At 47.0% G+C, this 17,787-nt stretch overlaps 1 protein-coding gene and 1 long non-coding RNA gene across 2 annotated transcripts in view; both read right to left on the reverse strand.

The window, feature by feature from the left end:
- The window catches only part of LOC109306372, an 18,036-nt gene extending 9,943 nt beyond the window's left edge, over window positions 1–8,093 (reverse strand). The window contains exons 1-2 of the long non-coding RNA XR_002099962.1: window positions 7,961–8,093; window positions 3,707–3,711 (exon numbers count right to left, since the gene is read on the reverse strand). This is a non-coding gene — a long non-coding RNA (uncharacterized LOC109306372). The remainder of the gene's footprint in view (window positions 1–3,706; window positions 3,712–7,960) is intronic.
- UBAC2 (UBA domain containing 2) overlaps window positions 1–17,787 on the reverse strand; it is a 144,006-nt gene that overhangs the window by 95,871 nt on the left and 30,348 nt on the right. The gene's annotated exons all lie outside the window — the stretch shown is intronic.

Consider the following 17,787-nt stretch of genomic DNA (forward strand, 5'->3'; position numbering starts at 1 on the left):
GACCCTGGGGCAGAGGAGTAGACTGTGGTCCTTCATGGTGCCTGGGACCCTGGGCAGCGGGGCTGGGGCCCTGTGGGGGATAGGGGCTGTGGCCCTCCAGTGGGGAGCTGGGGCCCTGTGTGGGGGAGCATTCCATGTGCTGTGGTGGGGGAGGGCTGCACCCTATGGGGCCAGGGGACCCACCCCTCCTGAGCAACGCCCCAACAAGGTCCCCCACACCCAGTCCCCACAGCAATCGCCCCACACATACTCACACACCAACCCCCATCACTCCACATACACCTACCTGCCTTTCCCCATACCCCTTCTCACCCCCTTCCTGCAAATACCACATCCCCCCATCACACACCCATCATGTGCAAAGGAAACCAGAAGTTCACATCAACACATATAGGTATTTAGAATTTATTTTATCATGATGATAGAGACACTGTTAGGTTTCCATATTGCTTTAACATTGTAAATATACCAATAAAGCATTGCCTGACTGATTGCTGTCTCTCTCTGTCCAGATATATATATATGTGCGTGTGCATGTGCACATGTGTAGAGTGGTCTTTTGTGTTAATTGTGGAAAAACATGGATTTGGGGATATTTTTAAAATGGATTTGGGATGCTACTGCAGCAGTCCAGCTGGTACAAGGAGTAGTGTCCCCAGGTACCAAGTGGCTGAGCCCCAGAAGTTCCGGAGAGCGAGTAGCCCTGAGCTGCTTGCCAGGGCAGGTTTTTGTACTGCTGGGGCCAGGACAGGACAGCTTTTTATACTGCTGGGGACAGCACAGGTGCTGGCTCCAGGCTCTAGCTCCTCCTGGCCGCAGATCCGGGAGGAGCCAGGGTTATTTTGCCCCAAGTGGCACAATTTGCTCCACAACAAAGTGCACGTCTGAGCACGCGCGCTGAGGCAAAAGCCCCGGCTCAAATTTGCACCACTTCTATTTGACTTGCTGCAAACACACATGCTTGCATGTGTTGACGCACCCGCTATGTCTACAAAGCAGAACAATGACATACTGTGACTAGAGTATCAATGCTAAAAAACAAAACTAATGTTATGAGAACTAGGCACTGCTCACTCTAACTTCCTCTGAACACTCTGGATTGAAAACTCGCTATGTCAATAAACTCAATTCCTAATTCACCTCTCACATGGTTGAGAATCAGGACTAATCCCATGTTTTCATAAATAAAAATGAGAGGAAAAACTCAAGCCATGAGAGTTTAATGGAAGAACATGTTTTTTGTTCAACTAACTTCATGCATTTAAGATATATCAACTTTAATCATCCTTTCCTATGCTGTGGAGCATAAATCAAGTTGCCAGTAATCAGAATTATAATTACAGCAAATGTTAATGAGTAATCATTTTTGTTACTAGTAAAAACAAGTATTGCAATCTATTTTGCCTATGATAACTATGTTCAAGCTTCATGTGGCCTTGAATCCACATCTTTAGAAAAATTATTCTCATAAATGCTCAGTTATAAATTTATATTCTAAACCTAAGGAGCCTTTCCTGGATGAGTTATCACCTTGGTAAGGTGGTATAATCTCACTGCACTAACACTGAGAAGTGGTTTGTATTCTGAAATTATTCTCAGAAGGCCGTGAATATCCAATTGTAAAAATGTCTTTCTTCACAAGGTGTTATTGCCTAGTAATAACCAAAAATGAGAAGTGTGTGCGCCTCCTAGACTGTACATATTTCATGAAAAATACTTGCTATTGCTTTTTTTCAGAACTTTACCTCAACTAGTTCTAACCTGTGAGACCTTCTTCCTTAGAAGTTTGGGCTATACAATTTTCTCCGTTTCTTCCATCTATGCAGCCACAGCTCTTGGCAGAACTTTTAGGAAAAAAGAAGTACAGAGTGAATTTCACACAGTGATAACAAAAAGCAGCAGGAGAACATTACAAACTGAGGATATGAGGAGAAACCGCAAAGACTGCTGAAAGTAATCTTTGATGGCACGTATCCTTTGTTTAGAATAGTCCTATTGAGGAATTTGAGGAGAGAGCAGGATTGGAGCAAACTATTTATTTCTAAGCATCTGAAAAGAAGATCAGAAGGAAAACCAAGTAGCCACGTTGCAAGGTGTGGGGATTAGACCCGTGAGCCATTCCAAAGCCTCAGAAAAGAGCAAGGAGCCAGCAAACTGAAACCTGGAAGAATTGTTGTTGCAAGAAAATGATGAAGGCCTGTCAGAATGGGATGATCTGGGAGCCATCTGGTCCAATCCCCTGCCCTGACACAGGATCATCCCTATCCAAACCATCCGATACAATCCATCTAACCTTTTAGTTACATTACCATTAACCCTGACACAAGACAAAACATAACAATCAAACCTGCACAAGTAAAACGCTGGGACCACAGAGGCCAACATCCTTCATCTGTAAAAAGCTGTTAATATGCACGTAAGAGATTCCACTTCAGAGAGGGGCAAAAACCCCCACAGCCAATACCAATCTGATCGTAGGGTAAAATTCTTTCTTAACTCCAAATATGGCCAATGAACTGACCCCAATTAAAGGGATTCTTTTAGAATCTCACTAATAAAAGGGATTCTTTTAGAGGTTTGGTTTGGTTTTATCTGCTATAATGTACGCTAGTATAAACAATACAATACTTTTACCTTCCCCCCCACAATGTGCTGCAGAAGAGCTAGCTACGGCAGAGCTAGCCAGCAAGCAGCACCCTTGTGCCCCAGCCAGCCCAATTAGCATCTACATGTGCGTTGTTATGCATTAAATATTCTGCTGCAGGACAGTACTTGCATTTACAAGTACCAACCAAACAAGTGGTGGAATTTATTAGTTTACTGCACTCTAATAAAGACATATGTAGATGCTGAGATATTTACTGTGGAGCTAATTAGGCAAATCTACAGTAAACATCTCATGCAGACACACCCCTCAATAGTATTTTCCTCCTAACTGCAAATAATTACTGATTAATTTATGCCTTAAAGCAGAGGTAAGCAATTATTTAGGCTGGTGGGCCACTTAAGTTTTGGTGAGCTGTGAAGGGTTGCACACATAAAATCTTTCAGAAGATACAATTTTTAACAAATTATAGATAAAAACAAATCACATACTAAAAATCAAACATCATATTTTAATTTTATTTCAAAAAATATTTTTTCTCCTGATTTACGTTTAAGTGCATAATAGCTCAAAATAAAGTCTTGCTCTTGTATACTGTGGGAAGGTGGGGGGGGATGTGTGGGGTGGTGGGGGTGGGAGAGTGTGCGCTATGTGTGGGAGAAGTGTGGGCGGGAGTGTGGGGGGAAGACTACCCACACATTAGGTCCCAGGAGCTGGCCAGGGTTTGGGGGGGCAGGGGGCAGGTGCAGCAGAACTCACCCCAGTGGTGCAGGTCCACCTTCCCCACATCTGGCTTGCACGTGGGGTCAAGCTCCACCTGCTCCCACCCCAAGCAGCCCATACCATTCTCCCTCCCACGCCTGGCCTGGGCTCGACAGACAGCACCACCCTGGGCCTGCCCCAGTCACCACATGCACCTTCCCAGTGGGGCTGCTGCCACAGCTGCCTGGTACAGCTTGGCTCCTCTACCTGCTACCTCCTCCTTTTTCTGCTGTGCTGCTCTAGACAGTGGGTAGCATGGGGAATCAACAGCAGCTGTGGGGACATGCTCCAGGTACCACATGCCCAGCCCCATGTGTCAGGGGGAAGCTACAGCCAGACAGCTCCTGCCCCGACACATCAGACTCCAGCTCTGGCTCCAGCTCCCAGCAGCCCTCCACCCATTTAGCTGGCTGCACGTGGCTGCTCATTGCACTGGGTAGGCAGAGAAGGTGGAAGCTGTCTGGGAGCTGCAGCCCTGTGTACTGGGGCAGGCATCACCCAGCTGCAGCTCCCCCTCTCCCCCCCGCCCTACCTTAAGTGGCACAGAAGGGGCAGGAGAAGGACGAGGAAGAGCCACTGGAGGAGGGGAAGCCAAACAGTACCTGGGCAACTGCAGCAGCAGCCCCACCAGGAAGCTATGCATGCTGCCTGAAGGCAGGGCCAGGGCAGTGCTGTCTGGCAGGCACAGGACAGCTATAGCCAGGAGTGCAACACAGGCTGCTGTCAGTGGGGCTCGGCCCCATGTGAACTGCCATGGGGGCAGCCATGCGCCAGATCCAATCAGTTGACAGGCCAGATCCAGCCCATGGGCCATATTTTGTCCACCTCTTCCCTAAAGCATAAGTGTTTATATAACTTAGGTGTTGTACTAGGGCTACAATGGTGCAGTCTTGATGGTCCACAAAACCTCTGAGATGCTTTATCTGAGATGTTTTATCTTTTACTGGACCAGCTGCAGAGTTGGAAGAGTTGCTGGACAAGTTTTCAGGCATCAAGTCCCTTCTTCAGGTCTGCATCCAAAAGCTTGTCAACAGCCCTCCCAAATATACAGTTAACTCAGTAAAAATTACCATAAAAATCCCTGCCTCTTGGCTGTAACTTGGACCTTCCATCCTATATAGATAGAACCTACCAGCTTCACTTATAACCCTACATAACTGCCTAAATTCATAAACTTTCTATACAGCACACATGTATTTTAAAAAATGGTACCCCAAAACCTGTTTAAAAATTAGACAAAATTTAGCTGAATTGGTACAGAGGTACATGAAGTTTATAATCCAAGTAAAGCATATTGGCTCCAATTAAACAATCCTGCTGCAGGATTGTCTACTTTCTTCTTCCTCCAACAAAATGCTTTCCTACTCTTCATAATTAGGTTTTATTTGAAACTTTCTAATAGAGACATGCTTGGAAGGAAGCAGGAAGGCTGAACTAGTGAGGGCTGCGATCAGGAATTTGAAAAGTGGCCATTTCAGTTCCCACCAAAGAAAATCTTTTACAGTCACGTCATCTTGTTTCCCAATTTCCTCAGCTCTCAAATTTATAAGAAATGCTCCACTATCTCCTCATCTCTCACATACACTGTTTCACTACTCTTTATTCAACTCTATAGCAAGTGTTGCACACTCACACCACAGGTGTAGCATCTCCAATTACTATTTTATTTCCCCATAAATAAAAGAATGCTGGGAACACTGGAAATTCCCTGCCTGTCCCCCCTCCCCCCACACACCTTCCAAAACAAACCCTCAATGAACCTACTGGAGGCCCAACATACTGTGAAACACCTGCTATCCATTTTCCAATGCAGACTTGTATGGTTATTTCAGTACTCCCTTGTACAGTGTCTACTGGACACACAGGTGTCATTATACTGTATTTTCTCACATATAACATAACCATATAATATGAATGAAGTTTTTGAAGTCATTATGAAGAACTTTTTTTCTAGAGATGTGGCTACAGAGAGAAGGGATAGAGCCTAGTCTTCAGATGATTCACCTTCCCCTTCCAGCTTAACTAAAACCCTACTTGCTGCTGAAGACTGACCTCTATGGGTGGACCTATGATCTTGAAAAGAGTTAAAGAGTTGTGAACCAGAAGAGACCAGGAGCCCTGGTAGACAGGAAAACTGCCCAAAGAAGGGTTAGCTTGATTAATGGGTTGATCATTAAAAAACAGAAATGATTCACAGCTGTGAAGTGAAGAATAATAGGCCATTTACTCAGTGAGCCATTAATGAGCCACTGACTCCCTCAGATGCCCAAACAGTACTACTAGAGCTGTTGCAGGGTGATTTTATCTTAGGGAAAAAAAAAAGGTTTCCCTTTTAATACATACACCTCAGTTTTAGGGGGGTTGAGTTAGGGGAAAAAGGTGTGCACTCTATGTGAGAAAATACAACAGTTACTTTAGGGCTCTAATATGAGTGGTTCACTTAATTTTTCTATTACATGTCACTTTGCCTTTTTCTCAGTATGTTTCATTTGAATATGCAGATTTAATTAACCTTGATTAAATTCTTCAATCTACTCTAAATAAATTTGTTATCTTCATATTCTGCTACTTCAGTGTTTACTTCCTTTTCCAGATAACTAATATATTTAGTAGCAATTGTCAGCATATAGTTTATTGGTGTAAAATGGTTAATATGGTGAAAAATAGACTATTTAGTCCCACTGTTTTCTGTCTCCTTGCTAATTTCACAATTATCTCAGCTCTACTTTTCACCCATGGTTATTTATTGTTCTTTCTAAATAGCCATACCATTGACTTTATCAAGTTTTATTTTTTATTTTGTAAATTCAACTACGTTTTTCTACAGATTCTGAGAGAAAAAAAGTTGGAGACATGATTTTTAAGGAAAGCCACACTGCTTTGTTTTCACTATATCGTAATTGTTATGTAGATACCTTCCACTCTGTTTAAGCTATTTTAATTGGATTGTTTCTATCACACCTGGCAAGGGATGTGCTTGGTCTCCACCCTTGGAATTAGTCTCTATTTCTAGTGCCAAGCCTTTAGAAAAGGGGTATTTTAGAGTTCTTAAGTTAGAATGGTAAATCAAATCTTGTTACAGTTACCTGTTCCTCTGTACCCCAACACCCAGGATTTCACCCTTCCCTCTCTGCTAGGGAGCCCAGTTCTTAAAATGGGGCTTTCTTGGTTGCCATGTGGGACCAGGAGGGAATTTTTTCCCCTCCTGCTGCTACACGTGTTAGAGTGTTTTTTAAGCCTTCCTCAGAAAGGTGTTGCAGCCAAAGCTGGGGATTTTGACTGGGATGTACCATTGCCCCTGCTGGGACTTAAGCCCAGAGGTTTCAGGCTAGAGGGTCTTGTTCCTCCACTAAGGGTCAGACCAACTGTCATATTTGGAGCCAGGAAGCAATTTGACTCCATGGTTAAATGAGGTGTGGGTTTCTGCTTTCCTCTGTAGAGGGGGATCAGTGAGGTTGGGGAGCTCTTCCTGGAATCTCTCAAGCCTTTTTTTTTTTTTTTTTTAACTAACCTTGGCAGCAGCAGGATGTTGTTTTACCTGCGGCAGATTAGGGTGTTACATCTTGTGTCAGGACTTACTGTATTATTTTTTCTAATAGATTATTAAACTATGGCTTTGTATATCATGGTTTGGATAGGGATCATCCTGCCACAGGCAAGGGGTTGGACTGGGTGACTTCTAGATGTCACTTCCAGCCCTACTTCTCTGACTCCTTGAACAAAGAACTCCATCTTTTAGGATCACAGGAAAGGACGGATGGAAGGGACTTCATAAGATCATCTAATCCAGTCCCCTGCTCAGGTAGGATCATCCCTGACTTAAACCATCCCAGCCAAGTGTCTTTATAATCTTCTCTTGAAAATTTTCAGGGATGGAAATGGAAGTCTACAACTTCTCTAAGTAGCCTATTCCAATGCTTGACCAACCTCAGAGTCAGAAAGTTCCTTTTTCTCCAAACTAAGTTTCCTTACCATTGCTCCTAGTCTAGTCCCCTACAGGCACAGAGAAAAGACTCTCTCAAAGCCTCTTTAAAATCACCCTTCAGATATTTAAAGATTGTTATCAATTCCCCCTTTAGTCTTCTCTTCTTCAAATTATATAACCATAGTACTTTCAGGCTCTCCTCAAAACTCATCGATCCAAGGCCTCTATCCATTTTTGTCATTCTCCACTGGACTCTGCCCACATCTTCCTTGAAGTGTGGGGCCCAAAACTGGACACAGCACTTCAGGTGCTGTGATATACCTTGACTTTAGTATGGCTTTTAACACTGTTTCCCATGACATTCTCATTAACAAGCTAATAAAATACAGACTAGAAAGTACTGTAAGGTGGATACAAAACAGGTTGGATCACTGTGTTCAGTGGGTGGTCATCAATGATCCAATGGTTAATGAGGATAAAGTATCAAATGCAGTTCCCCAGGGATCTGTTCTGGGTCCAGCATTGTTTAATTTCTGATTAATGATTTGGATGATAGGACTAGTACCTGTCAGATCTGTGTTCCTGAGGGAACCCTGGCACCCAGCTTGCTGGACTTACACACACACACACACACACACATACACACACACTCCTCATCTAACCAGAACTAAGCACAAGAAAAGTTTAATAGGCATCTCAGGCCATACGTTCCCCGGTCCCAGTATGGAAGGCCTATTTAAACTTGATTGACTGAAACTCGGTTGCCGGGTTAGGGAATGCTGAGGCAAGACACCGAGTCAGAAGAGCTACAGGCAACATTTGAACAATGGTTAAAGGATCATTACAACATCCAGCCTGTTACAGCCCAGACCACAAATGCTGTGGAAGTCCTCCCCACAAAGTTTATGAACACTCCAAGTAATCCCCCTTAAGTATGTTAAAAAACTACAGTAAGATCTGAAAGTCATGCTAAGCTGAGGCTTATTCACAATATGTAAAATACAAAACATTGATGTTGACTTCACAGTGCAAGCATAGCTAGGCCATCTGAGAAGAAATAATGTGGTATCCTTTTCAGTTTATTTTATATATTCATAATAATTTCAAGCCAGCTCCTACGTGTCTGGTTACTCCTTAAAACTTTGTGTTTTTCCTGGTTGTTAATCAGTTTCTTGAGATGTTCCAAACCAGATAACCCCTTGTCACTGAAAAAGGCAATTCATTTAAATTGAAACTGTTTCTACAACAGGATTTTCCCTGTCAATTACAGCTTGAGACCCTCTTCATTTACACAGTTAAAAGAATGCTTTGAAGAGGCTGGACTAAGGGTATAAGAAAGCTGTAAAGCAGCAAACAGTGCGCTTCAAGAGGTAGAAAGCTCTCTGACACCATCCACTGTTGTTCTCAGGAAATTGAGAAAAACAGACAGTCTCTTTTGGTTGCTTGTTTAACCTTCAACGATCGTGTTAGGAACTTTGCCTGTCAACAAACCACCCAAGTGCCTTGAAACGGTGAGATCCCAGCTCTCACTCTTTCTAGGTCTCATTCTCTCTCTTTTTCTCTCTAGGCATAGCTTTCATAACCTGAATGTTATTAGTTACGCTTGAGCTAGGTTTCCCCAAATACCATGAACCAGGGTAACATTGTAATTGTTTTTGTCTGTTTTTCCTTGCATGGCTGTTATTACTGGTACCATCATAAATTTCACATACTTAACAATAAATAACTCTTATAGTCAAACTGGTGGTAACCAGGTGCATTTTTCCTTGTCTACTTCCCCTTGCCCACTTGCTCTGCAGCAACGTTTCTTTTATCTAAGCCAAAGATCCCTGTAAAGCCCAAAAATACTGTGGGGTTTGCTCATCAAGTGGCTATCACTACTAGGACAGTTAGGGCAAAAGATTGGGAGGTGCTGAGTTTGAGACACATAAGGGGATCAGCTTGTACAGGCTGATTGACCCAGTTTGGCTCAGACGTCCCCTAATGAACTGAATGCTGGCCCATGAGGGTGTCAGCTGGACACCCAGCCTGATTCAGAGGTATTCTGTTCACCTGTGTGCTTGTGTCTTACTCCATTTTTACTGTTACCTTAATGAACTGGTTCCTAACATATGAGGGTGTCAGCCTATACATGCTGATCAACCCGGCCTGGTCAGGTGTGTCACATTAATCAATGTGTGTATGTATTTGACTGATTTGGTGGCTGGAGGAACCCAGCCCCATTGGAACCGAGTCCTGCAAGGTAGCTTCATTGGGGGTGAGGATTTGCAGAATGGAGAGATACAGCTCACTACAGAAACACAAGTAACACAAGCGTCACATTGATAGAATTATACAGACCCCAGAAATGTACCCCTAATAAATGAGTGCACCCCAAAGTGATAGGCAAATTTGGTAACAGAATAGGGTACACACTTAGCAAATTTGCAGATGACACCAAGTTGGTGAACATGCAGACACTCTGGAATGAATGGGTAGGATCCAAAATGTCCTAGATAAACTACAGAAATGGTCCACAATCAATCAGATGAGATTCAACAACGACAAGTGCAAATTTCTGCACTTGGGATGACATAATTGCATGCACACTGTTCACTCATATTCAGCTCTTGGTCTGCATAACCTTCAGCCTAGCCAATCATTGCCGTTTGTATTTGCACATGTGCAAGGTATGGCTTTGTGGTCCTTGGTTAAAGACCCTCTTCAAAGAAATCACTTGATGTTGCAAACCAATTAAGTGGTTTCTTTGTAAAATACTTCCCCCATAAAAGCCCACCCCAGAATCACTCTTCATAGTTAAGGATGAAAGTGTCTCAACACATTAGTGACTTAACAAAAAAAATGCACTTATTTTTCATTACAATAGAAACAGTGAGCTTAAAATAATATCAGGCCAAAAAATGAAGAAAATCAATGCTAAACAGGCTTGTTTTCATACACACATCCCAGGTCCACAAATTCCTTTCATCAGCAGTAGTTCAAAGTTCCTAGAGACAGCTTGCAGATTTCCTGGTAGTCTAATAAACCACCTAATTATTTTACTAGATTCTTACTTTTCACATTTTTAAATACCTTGTTATTTGTCTCTTGTCTTTAAAGCTCTGTTCCTGTGGAGTCCTGCTGAACTAACTGTTATTAAGTAGTTCCATCAATAGCTTTTCCTTAAATAAAATTCAGTCCATTATACAGGTAAGTTAAAAACGCTCACTCCTCCTGCATGCGCCGTAATTAACTGTTTCAAAACCTTATCTGTGAAGTCATTGAACTTAAGCATCCTATTTATTCCAATAGACTTCAGTCACACAGATACTAGACACTCTGTAAAGCAACCATGTTTATTACAAGGATTTGGTTGATATGAGCCGTGTCAACATGAGGCGCTACTGCAAAATGGTCACTGCACGTTTATTTAGTACTTGTTCATACAAGTACTAAATAAATGCACAGCAACCCAAGTTACTGTGCAGTGGTGCCAACAAATGCCTTTTTGTAATGTTACTGAGCAGTAGCTTAATACTACTGTGCAGTAGCATTGGGTCATGGTTTTTTTGGCATGCAATGCTACTACACAGTAGTATCAGGCTACTGCAGTCAGTATCTTGTGTAGACATGCCCACAGGAGCTGAAAGGGCAAATTATTATTCCTCCTGCTTTCTCCTTTGAGAACCTTCCCCCAAAATTAGGTACAAGTTAGGTACCTGGAGGTTAGATACCTAGCAGTGCCATGTAATTTGGAGGAGAGAGGGGAAAGCAGGAAGGCAATCTGTCATCAGCAGGGATCTGGGTTTCTCATTCTTCATGGGAAAATGGAGAAAACCAATGGAGAAGAGGAGAGATCTTGGAGTCATGACTGACTCCAGGATGAATATGAGTTGCCAATGCGACGAAGCAATAGGCAGAGCCAACCGCACCCTGTCATGCGTCAACAGGGGCATCACTAACAGGTCCAGAGAGGTCTTGCTCCCCCTCTATGAGGCACTGGTCAGGCCACAGCTGGAGTACTGTGTCCAGTTCTGGGCACCGCACTTCAAGAGGGACGTGGGGAACCTGGAGAGGGTCCAGAGGAGGGCCACTCATATGGCTGGGGGCCTCTATGGCCAGCCCTATGAGAAGAAGCTGAGGGACCTGAACCTCTTCCGTCTCCGCAAGAGGAGACTGAGGGGGTATCTTGTGGCTGCCTACAACCTTATCAGGGGCCAGAAGCAGGGACTCGGGGAAAGTCTGTTCACCAGGGCCCCTCTTGGAGTCACCAGGAACAATGGCCACAAGCTGAGGGAGGATAGGTTTAGGTTAGATATTAGGAAGAACTACTTCACAGTTAGGGTGGCCAGAGCCTGGAATAGGCTTCCCAGAGAGGTGGTGCTCTCACCTTCCCTGGAAATCTTCAAGAGGAGACTGGATAGGTATCTGGCTGGGATTTTATGACCCCTCCCACCAGTGCTCCTGCCTGCCCATAGCAGGGGGTCAGACTCGATGATCGGTCTAGGTCACTTCCGACTCATTGATTCTATGATTCTACGGACTTTCCCCTTTACAGGAGGAAAATGTGGATTTCTCATTTCACTAAAACCCACAGACCACTTTTGCAAAGAGCTCTCTGCAGGCTGGCAGAGTTCCAGCCTGCAAGAGGCTGGGAAGGAGCAGGAGGAGGGTGGTCAGGCAGGGGGTGCCCCACACATGTGGCCACCAAGCAGCCTGGAGAGCAGCTCCTACAGGTAAGGGGCAGGGGAGGAAACTGAGGCTCCCACAGGAAAAGAGGGAGGGAGGGAGGGAGTTAGTTGGGCAGGACTGGGGCAAAATGCATGGCCACAGGGCCTCGGCAGGGAGAAGGACGGGACCATGAGTGGCTTGTATGGGGGGCAGGGGAGTAGGACTCCCCATTGCTGCATGTATTCCCAGGGTGGCAGGGGGACCCAGGCTCCCCAGACCAGTGTTCGGGGTGAGGGGAGGCTACCTCACTGTTTCCTGCAGTGCTGGGTCGCACCCACTGAACTGCGGAGGACCCGGGGGAGTGCAGCAGGGTGGGAGTCCAAGCCCGCAGTGGGTAGCCCACCCCCATCCCATGCACAGATCTGGAGGGCACGGATCCCCTGTTGCCCCTGGGGAATGCATGTAGCAGCATGGAGATGCCCTGCCCGAGCATGCAGCAGGTAACAGGAGGGGGAGCCAGGCTCTGTGCTTTGCTCCACTACAGCAGACACCACCTCCTTCCACAGGCAGGGGACTGCAGACACGGGTCCCTGGCCCTGTAACCCTGGCAGCTGGGACCCCCTCCAATAGGGCTGGGGATGGCAAGAGGCTGTGCATGGGAGGCAAGGGGCACCAGCAGGGCCGGGGCAGCTGTGTGTGTGGGAGGCAGGGGAGGCTTTCATTTTAATCACAGATTTTGGGGGTTTTAATCAGAGATTTTGCGATTTTTTATATCAGGAAAAACTAGGATCCCTGGTCATCAGACCCAAATACAGTTAATTCTATGAGGACCAAGATGAAAGAGATTAGTTACTTCTTTCATGCAGATATATCAGATCCTAAAAAAAGACAGTAGATAGATTTTCAGCATTTACCAATACAAAACCCCTGTTAACATAGTGCAAATATTGACTTTGGCATGGCCTGTTGAAAATAACTTGCTATTTTTCTTCAGACAAAAAATGACATAGGTCACCATCATTAAGCCAAACTGCAAACAATAGCTGAAACTATCATTTGTTTGGTGTTGTTTAGCACAGTCTTTTTAAAGCAAACCACAGGATTTCCTCTGTATTTCAAATGCATTTCCACCTCCCCACCTTCTTCTACTCTGGTAAGGCAGAAGAAAGAAACAAGTAGCTGCAACTTCCCGACAGAGGAAGGGAAGAAAAAAAAAATCCTCATTCCTAGTTCTGTTGCCAGTAAAAATTGGAGACAAGCTAGCTCCCATTTGGGCTGAAAACTGTCTCTCCAACTCCAAGGGTGTAACAGGGGGTTTTCTCAGGGCCAGTCCACCCACCTGTTTTTGGGCCAACTGCCCGCCTCCTTGCTTAACAAGCCTTGTTGTTTCTTAATTGGTTCTAATAAGACAGGAGGCTGCCCATTCTTGCTCCACTGCCAGGGGGTGTTATTTGTGACTTTGTTCCTCCCCTACACCGCAGCCCAAGCCTCACAAATGGCATCCAGGTAACATAATGTTCCTGGCCTATGGCTGGACCAAGCTTAATCCACTGTCCATTGTCAGGCCTCAGACACGCACACATTCATACCTCCCTCCTCTCACTAGGGCCTCTCGCGCTCCATCCCCTCTCACAGGGTCTCTTTCACGCATCGACAACTTGTACCACCTTGCTCCCTCTCGAAGTGGCCCCCTTCAGCCACAGGCTTTACCTAGCACACACCTTGGGTGGCAGAAGTACCATCTTTTGGGCCTCTCCCGTGACCCTCACTGGGGTAGTGGCCAATTGCCACTGGAGCCAAGTTTGCTCCAGCCCCACCCAAGGCAACTCTATACACATTCACACACACATACTGGGCTTCAGCCCTCTGGTTTCCACCTTCACTGGAGCTCCACATCTCCACCCCCTCACTGGGGCCATGGGGCTTCCCTCCCCAGTGGGGGCTCAGGTGGCTGTAGCCGTGCCTGGCCCCCTTGCACTCACAGTGTTGTCGGGGCTAGGGGGTTAAGGCATCCTGACCCACCTTTCACCGGGGTAGTAACTGGCCTGGTATTTCCTGGGGGCTCCCATGCCATTGGGAGCCCCACCAAACCACCCACTCCCGGCAGGGTACAGTTTTAGGTCAAGCCCAGGACCAGGGGCCTCCAAACCATCTCCTTAAGGTCCTGCCCTTAACTCCAAAATGTTTCGTACCTGGCCTGCCAGCTGCAAACTGCTCTGTTTATATAGGTGGGCAGAGTTCTAAAATAGTCACCGTAATCAAGCACCTACTGACTGTTTGGCTCAGCCCTTAAAGTGGCAGGCACTAACAGTGTCCTACCACAAAGGGGAAAAAATTATGCTCTTGATACCTTTTCCCAAAATGTATCTTGTCCAATCCATTTCCTTCTCTTTCAGAGACTCAATTTATCACAAAGTTTTTACCAAAGCCAAAACAAATAAAACCCTAAACATGTTGCATGTCACTGTTGTGTTCACTTCAGTATACCTTACCTTGACACAACGATAGTAACAGACATCTAGCCATCCAAAAAGTTTGACAGAAATAGTTCAAGCACTTGGGAGCCTGGAGCAGGGAGGAGAGGAGTGATCCACACGCATATGTGCCCCCTTACCTGACCTGAGGCAGAGGCGGACGCAGCAGCAGCGGAGCCAGCAGCAGGGGCGGCAGCAGCTGATCTCCCTAAGGTAAGTGGGCAGAAGGACCGGACGCAGCTGAGCTGGATCTGGAGGGGAAGCCCCCCAGATCCCTCTTAGCTGAGCTGGTAGGGAGCCGCGCTCCTGAGCCGCGCCGCGTGAACAGAGCGCGCCAGCATTTGCATCGGCATTTGTGCCAGCGGGCGAGTAGGAAGGGCTAGGAGGGAGACTCCTGCTAGGGCAGGGTGAAAGCACTGCACTAAGCACTAAATAAGCAGCAACTCCTACAATGGTGTCGACACAGAGTGCTGCCAGGCCCCCTGCCAGGGGGACACAGCCTACCCGGGGCTTGTCTGAGGCCTCCACCCAGACAGAGCAACGGGGGGGCTGATGTCCTCCCACCCCCTGGCCTATGGGACTTACCCAGCAAGGCCCGGGGGGGGCAGGGTTTGGGGACCCCAACATCTGTCCTGCAGGCGCCTGCCTTAGGGCCCTGGAGGAGCAGGTAAAGGAGCTCCAGGAGGAGGTCAGCAGGCTGAGGGGAATCAGGGAGGTGGAGGACAAAATTGACAGCTATTTCCCTTCCCTGCAGGGCCACACAACCAAGGAAGAAGCACCTCGGGAAGTGCCCTCTCCACTGCAGAGTGGCAAATGGTCACCTCCAGAACCAGGGCTGCTTGCAACACAACAGTACCACTTCCTCCAGTCCAGCTGGATAACAGGTACGAGGCCCTGGCAACTCTGAAGGAGAAGGAAGGAGAGGAGGACAACCGGAAAGGAGGCAACTCCACGCTCTCCACGACCCGAGCAGGTCGAAGGAGCTAAGCAGTCCCGGAGGAAAAAGCATCAAGTGATCGTCATAGGCAACTCCATCCTGAGCGGTACAGAGGGCCCCATCTGTCGCCAGGAGCCCTTGACACACGAGGTCTACTACCTACCCAAAGCAAAGATTCAGGATGTAAAGGGGATGATCCAGGCCATGATCCAGCCCACCGATTACTACCCCATGGTCCTAATCCATGTGGGTACTAATGATGTGGCCAGAAGCCCTGATCACCTGATGGCGCACTACCACGCTCTGGGGGGCGTGCTGAAAGAGGTAGGTGCACAGGTGGTTTTCTCTTCTGTGCTATAAGTGAGCGGACATGGAAGATGGCATGCGACATGCATCGCAAAGACCAACTGGCGGCTTTGGGAATGGTACCTCAAGATGGGCTTTGGCTTCCTCAACAACGACCCGCACATCATGATAAGAGACATGTTCAGATGGGATGGGCTCCACCTTTCCCCTAAAGGTAGGCGTGTTTTCTTCTAGGTTGGTGGATCTCCTCCGGTGGGCTTTAAACTAGGCTCGTTGGGGGAAGGGGAAGATGAGGGCAGAGGAAGCCTTGGACCGCTAAACCAAGCAGCACCCACAAGTACAGCCCAACCTAGACCGACGAGCGGAACATATACACCAGGTAAGCAACAGAGGCCAGGGCAATGCTGAAAGTAGGGGGCCAGTGCACACATCCTCAGGAGGCCTCAAATGCTTCTATACAAATGCTCATAGTATGGGAAACAAGCAAGAGGAACTTACCCTCCTGCTAGCTGACACCAACCCAGACATAGTGGGGCTCACTGAAATGTGGTGGGACCCAACGCATGACTGGGTGGTGAATATCAAGGGCTATAGGCTGTACAGGAGGGATAGGACAGCGAGGAAAGGTGGGGGCGTGGCAATCTACAGTAAGGAGGAATACACATCCTCATCAATTATCAAAGAGTCAGAGGAGGGGGCACTCTGAAGTGCTCTGGGTTAGAATGCAAGGCAGTCGAGGGGAAAGAGACTTAACGGTAGGGGTCTACTACAGACCACCCAACCAAGGGGAAGAGCTAGACCAGGAATTCTTAAGTCAGCTCATGGAGGTAGTTACGTCAAAGGACGTGGTCATCATGGGTGACCTGAACTTTCCAGACATCTGCTGGGAAGAGCAGTCAGCCAGGTCTGACTGCTCACGTAGGTTCCTAGCCAGAATGCAGGATCTCCATCTAACTCAGGAGGTCCACAGCCCCACCAAGGGAGACGCCTTGTTGGACCTGGTGCTGGCCACTGGCGAGAACCTGGTGAGGGGGCTGCAGGTTCTTGACCACCAGGGCAACAGCGATCATCGCTTGCTGGAATTCACCATCCAGCGCAAGGTGGCAAAGGCCTACAGCAAGGCAGCAGCCCTAGATTCAGGAGGGGGGGCTTCAATGAGCTAAGGAGAATAGGCAGGGAGGCACCGAGGTCCCAGAAGGGAGGGGAGCCAGGTGTCCAAGAAGAGTGGTCACTCCTTAAGGAGACAATCCTCCAAGCCCAAAGGGAAATAATCCCAACAGAGATCAAAGGGGGCAGGAGAGCACAACAGCCCCAATGGCTCACCAAAAGCATCCAGGAATGTCTCCTAGCTAAAAGGGAGGCGCACAACCAATGGAAGGGAGGGGCCATCACCAGGGAGGATTTTACTGCGGTTACTCAGGGATGCAGGGGGGCAGTCAGGAAGGCCAAGGTGGAGATGAAACTGGGACTAGCTTCCCAGATCAAGGACAATAAGTCCTTTTTTAAATACATAGGGGGCAAAAAGAAGGTTCCAGGTAACGTGGGGCCCCTGCAGGACATGCTTGGAAATTTGGTCATCACACCAGATGACAAAGCTAACCTATTTAACGATTTCTTTAACTCCATTTTCCTGAGCAGGGACCAGAACAGCCACACCCACTCTGGGCCCCGCTTAGACCCCAGGGGAGGTGCACTTAGGCCAAGGGTTAGTGAGGAACTAGTTAGGGAACTTCTAGAGGAACTGGATGTATTCAAATCAGCTGGTCTGGACGATCTCCACCCTAGAGTACTGAGGGAATTAGCTGAGGTCATTGCAGGACCCCTGGCATGGCTTTACGAGCACTCGTGGTGCTCTGGTATGGTGCCAAAGGACTGGAAGAGGGCCAGTGTGGTTCCCATTTTCAAAAAGGGGAGGAAGGAGGACCCGGGAAACTATAGGCCGGTTAGTCTTACCTTGATCCTAGGTAAGTTTTTTGAGAGAATTATCTTGGCACATGTCCACAAGGGGCCAACAGGGGAGATTATATTTAGGGGCAACCAACATGGGTTTATTAGAGGCAGGTCCTGTCAGACCAACCTGGTGGCCTTCTATGACCAGGTCACCAAATCCTTAGATGCAGGGGTAGCA

The sequence above is a fragment of the Crocodylus porosus genome, unplaced genomic scaffold, assembly GCF_001723895.1.
Source record: "Crocodylus porosus isolate Cpor-Errol unplaced genomic scaffold, CroPor_comp1, whole genome shotgun sequence".
Classification (NCBI taxonomy): domain Eukaryota; kingdom Metazoa; phylum Chordata; order Crocodylia; family Crocodylidae; genus Crocodylus; species Crocodylus porosus.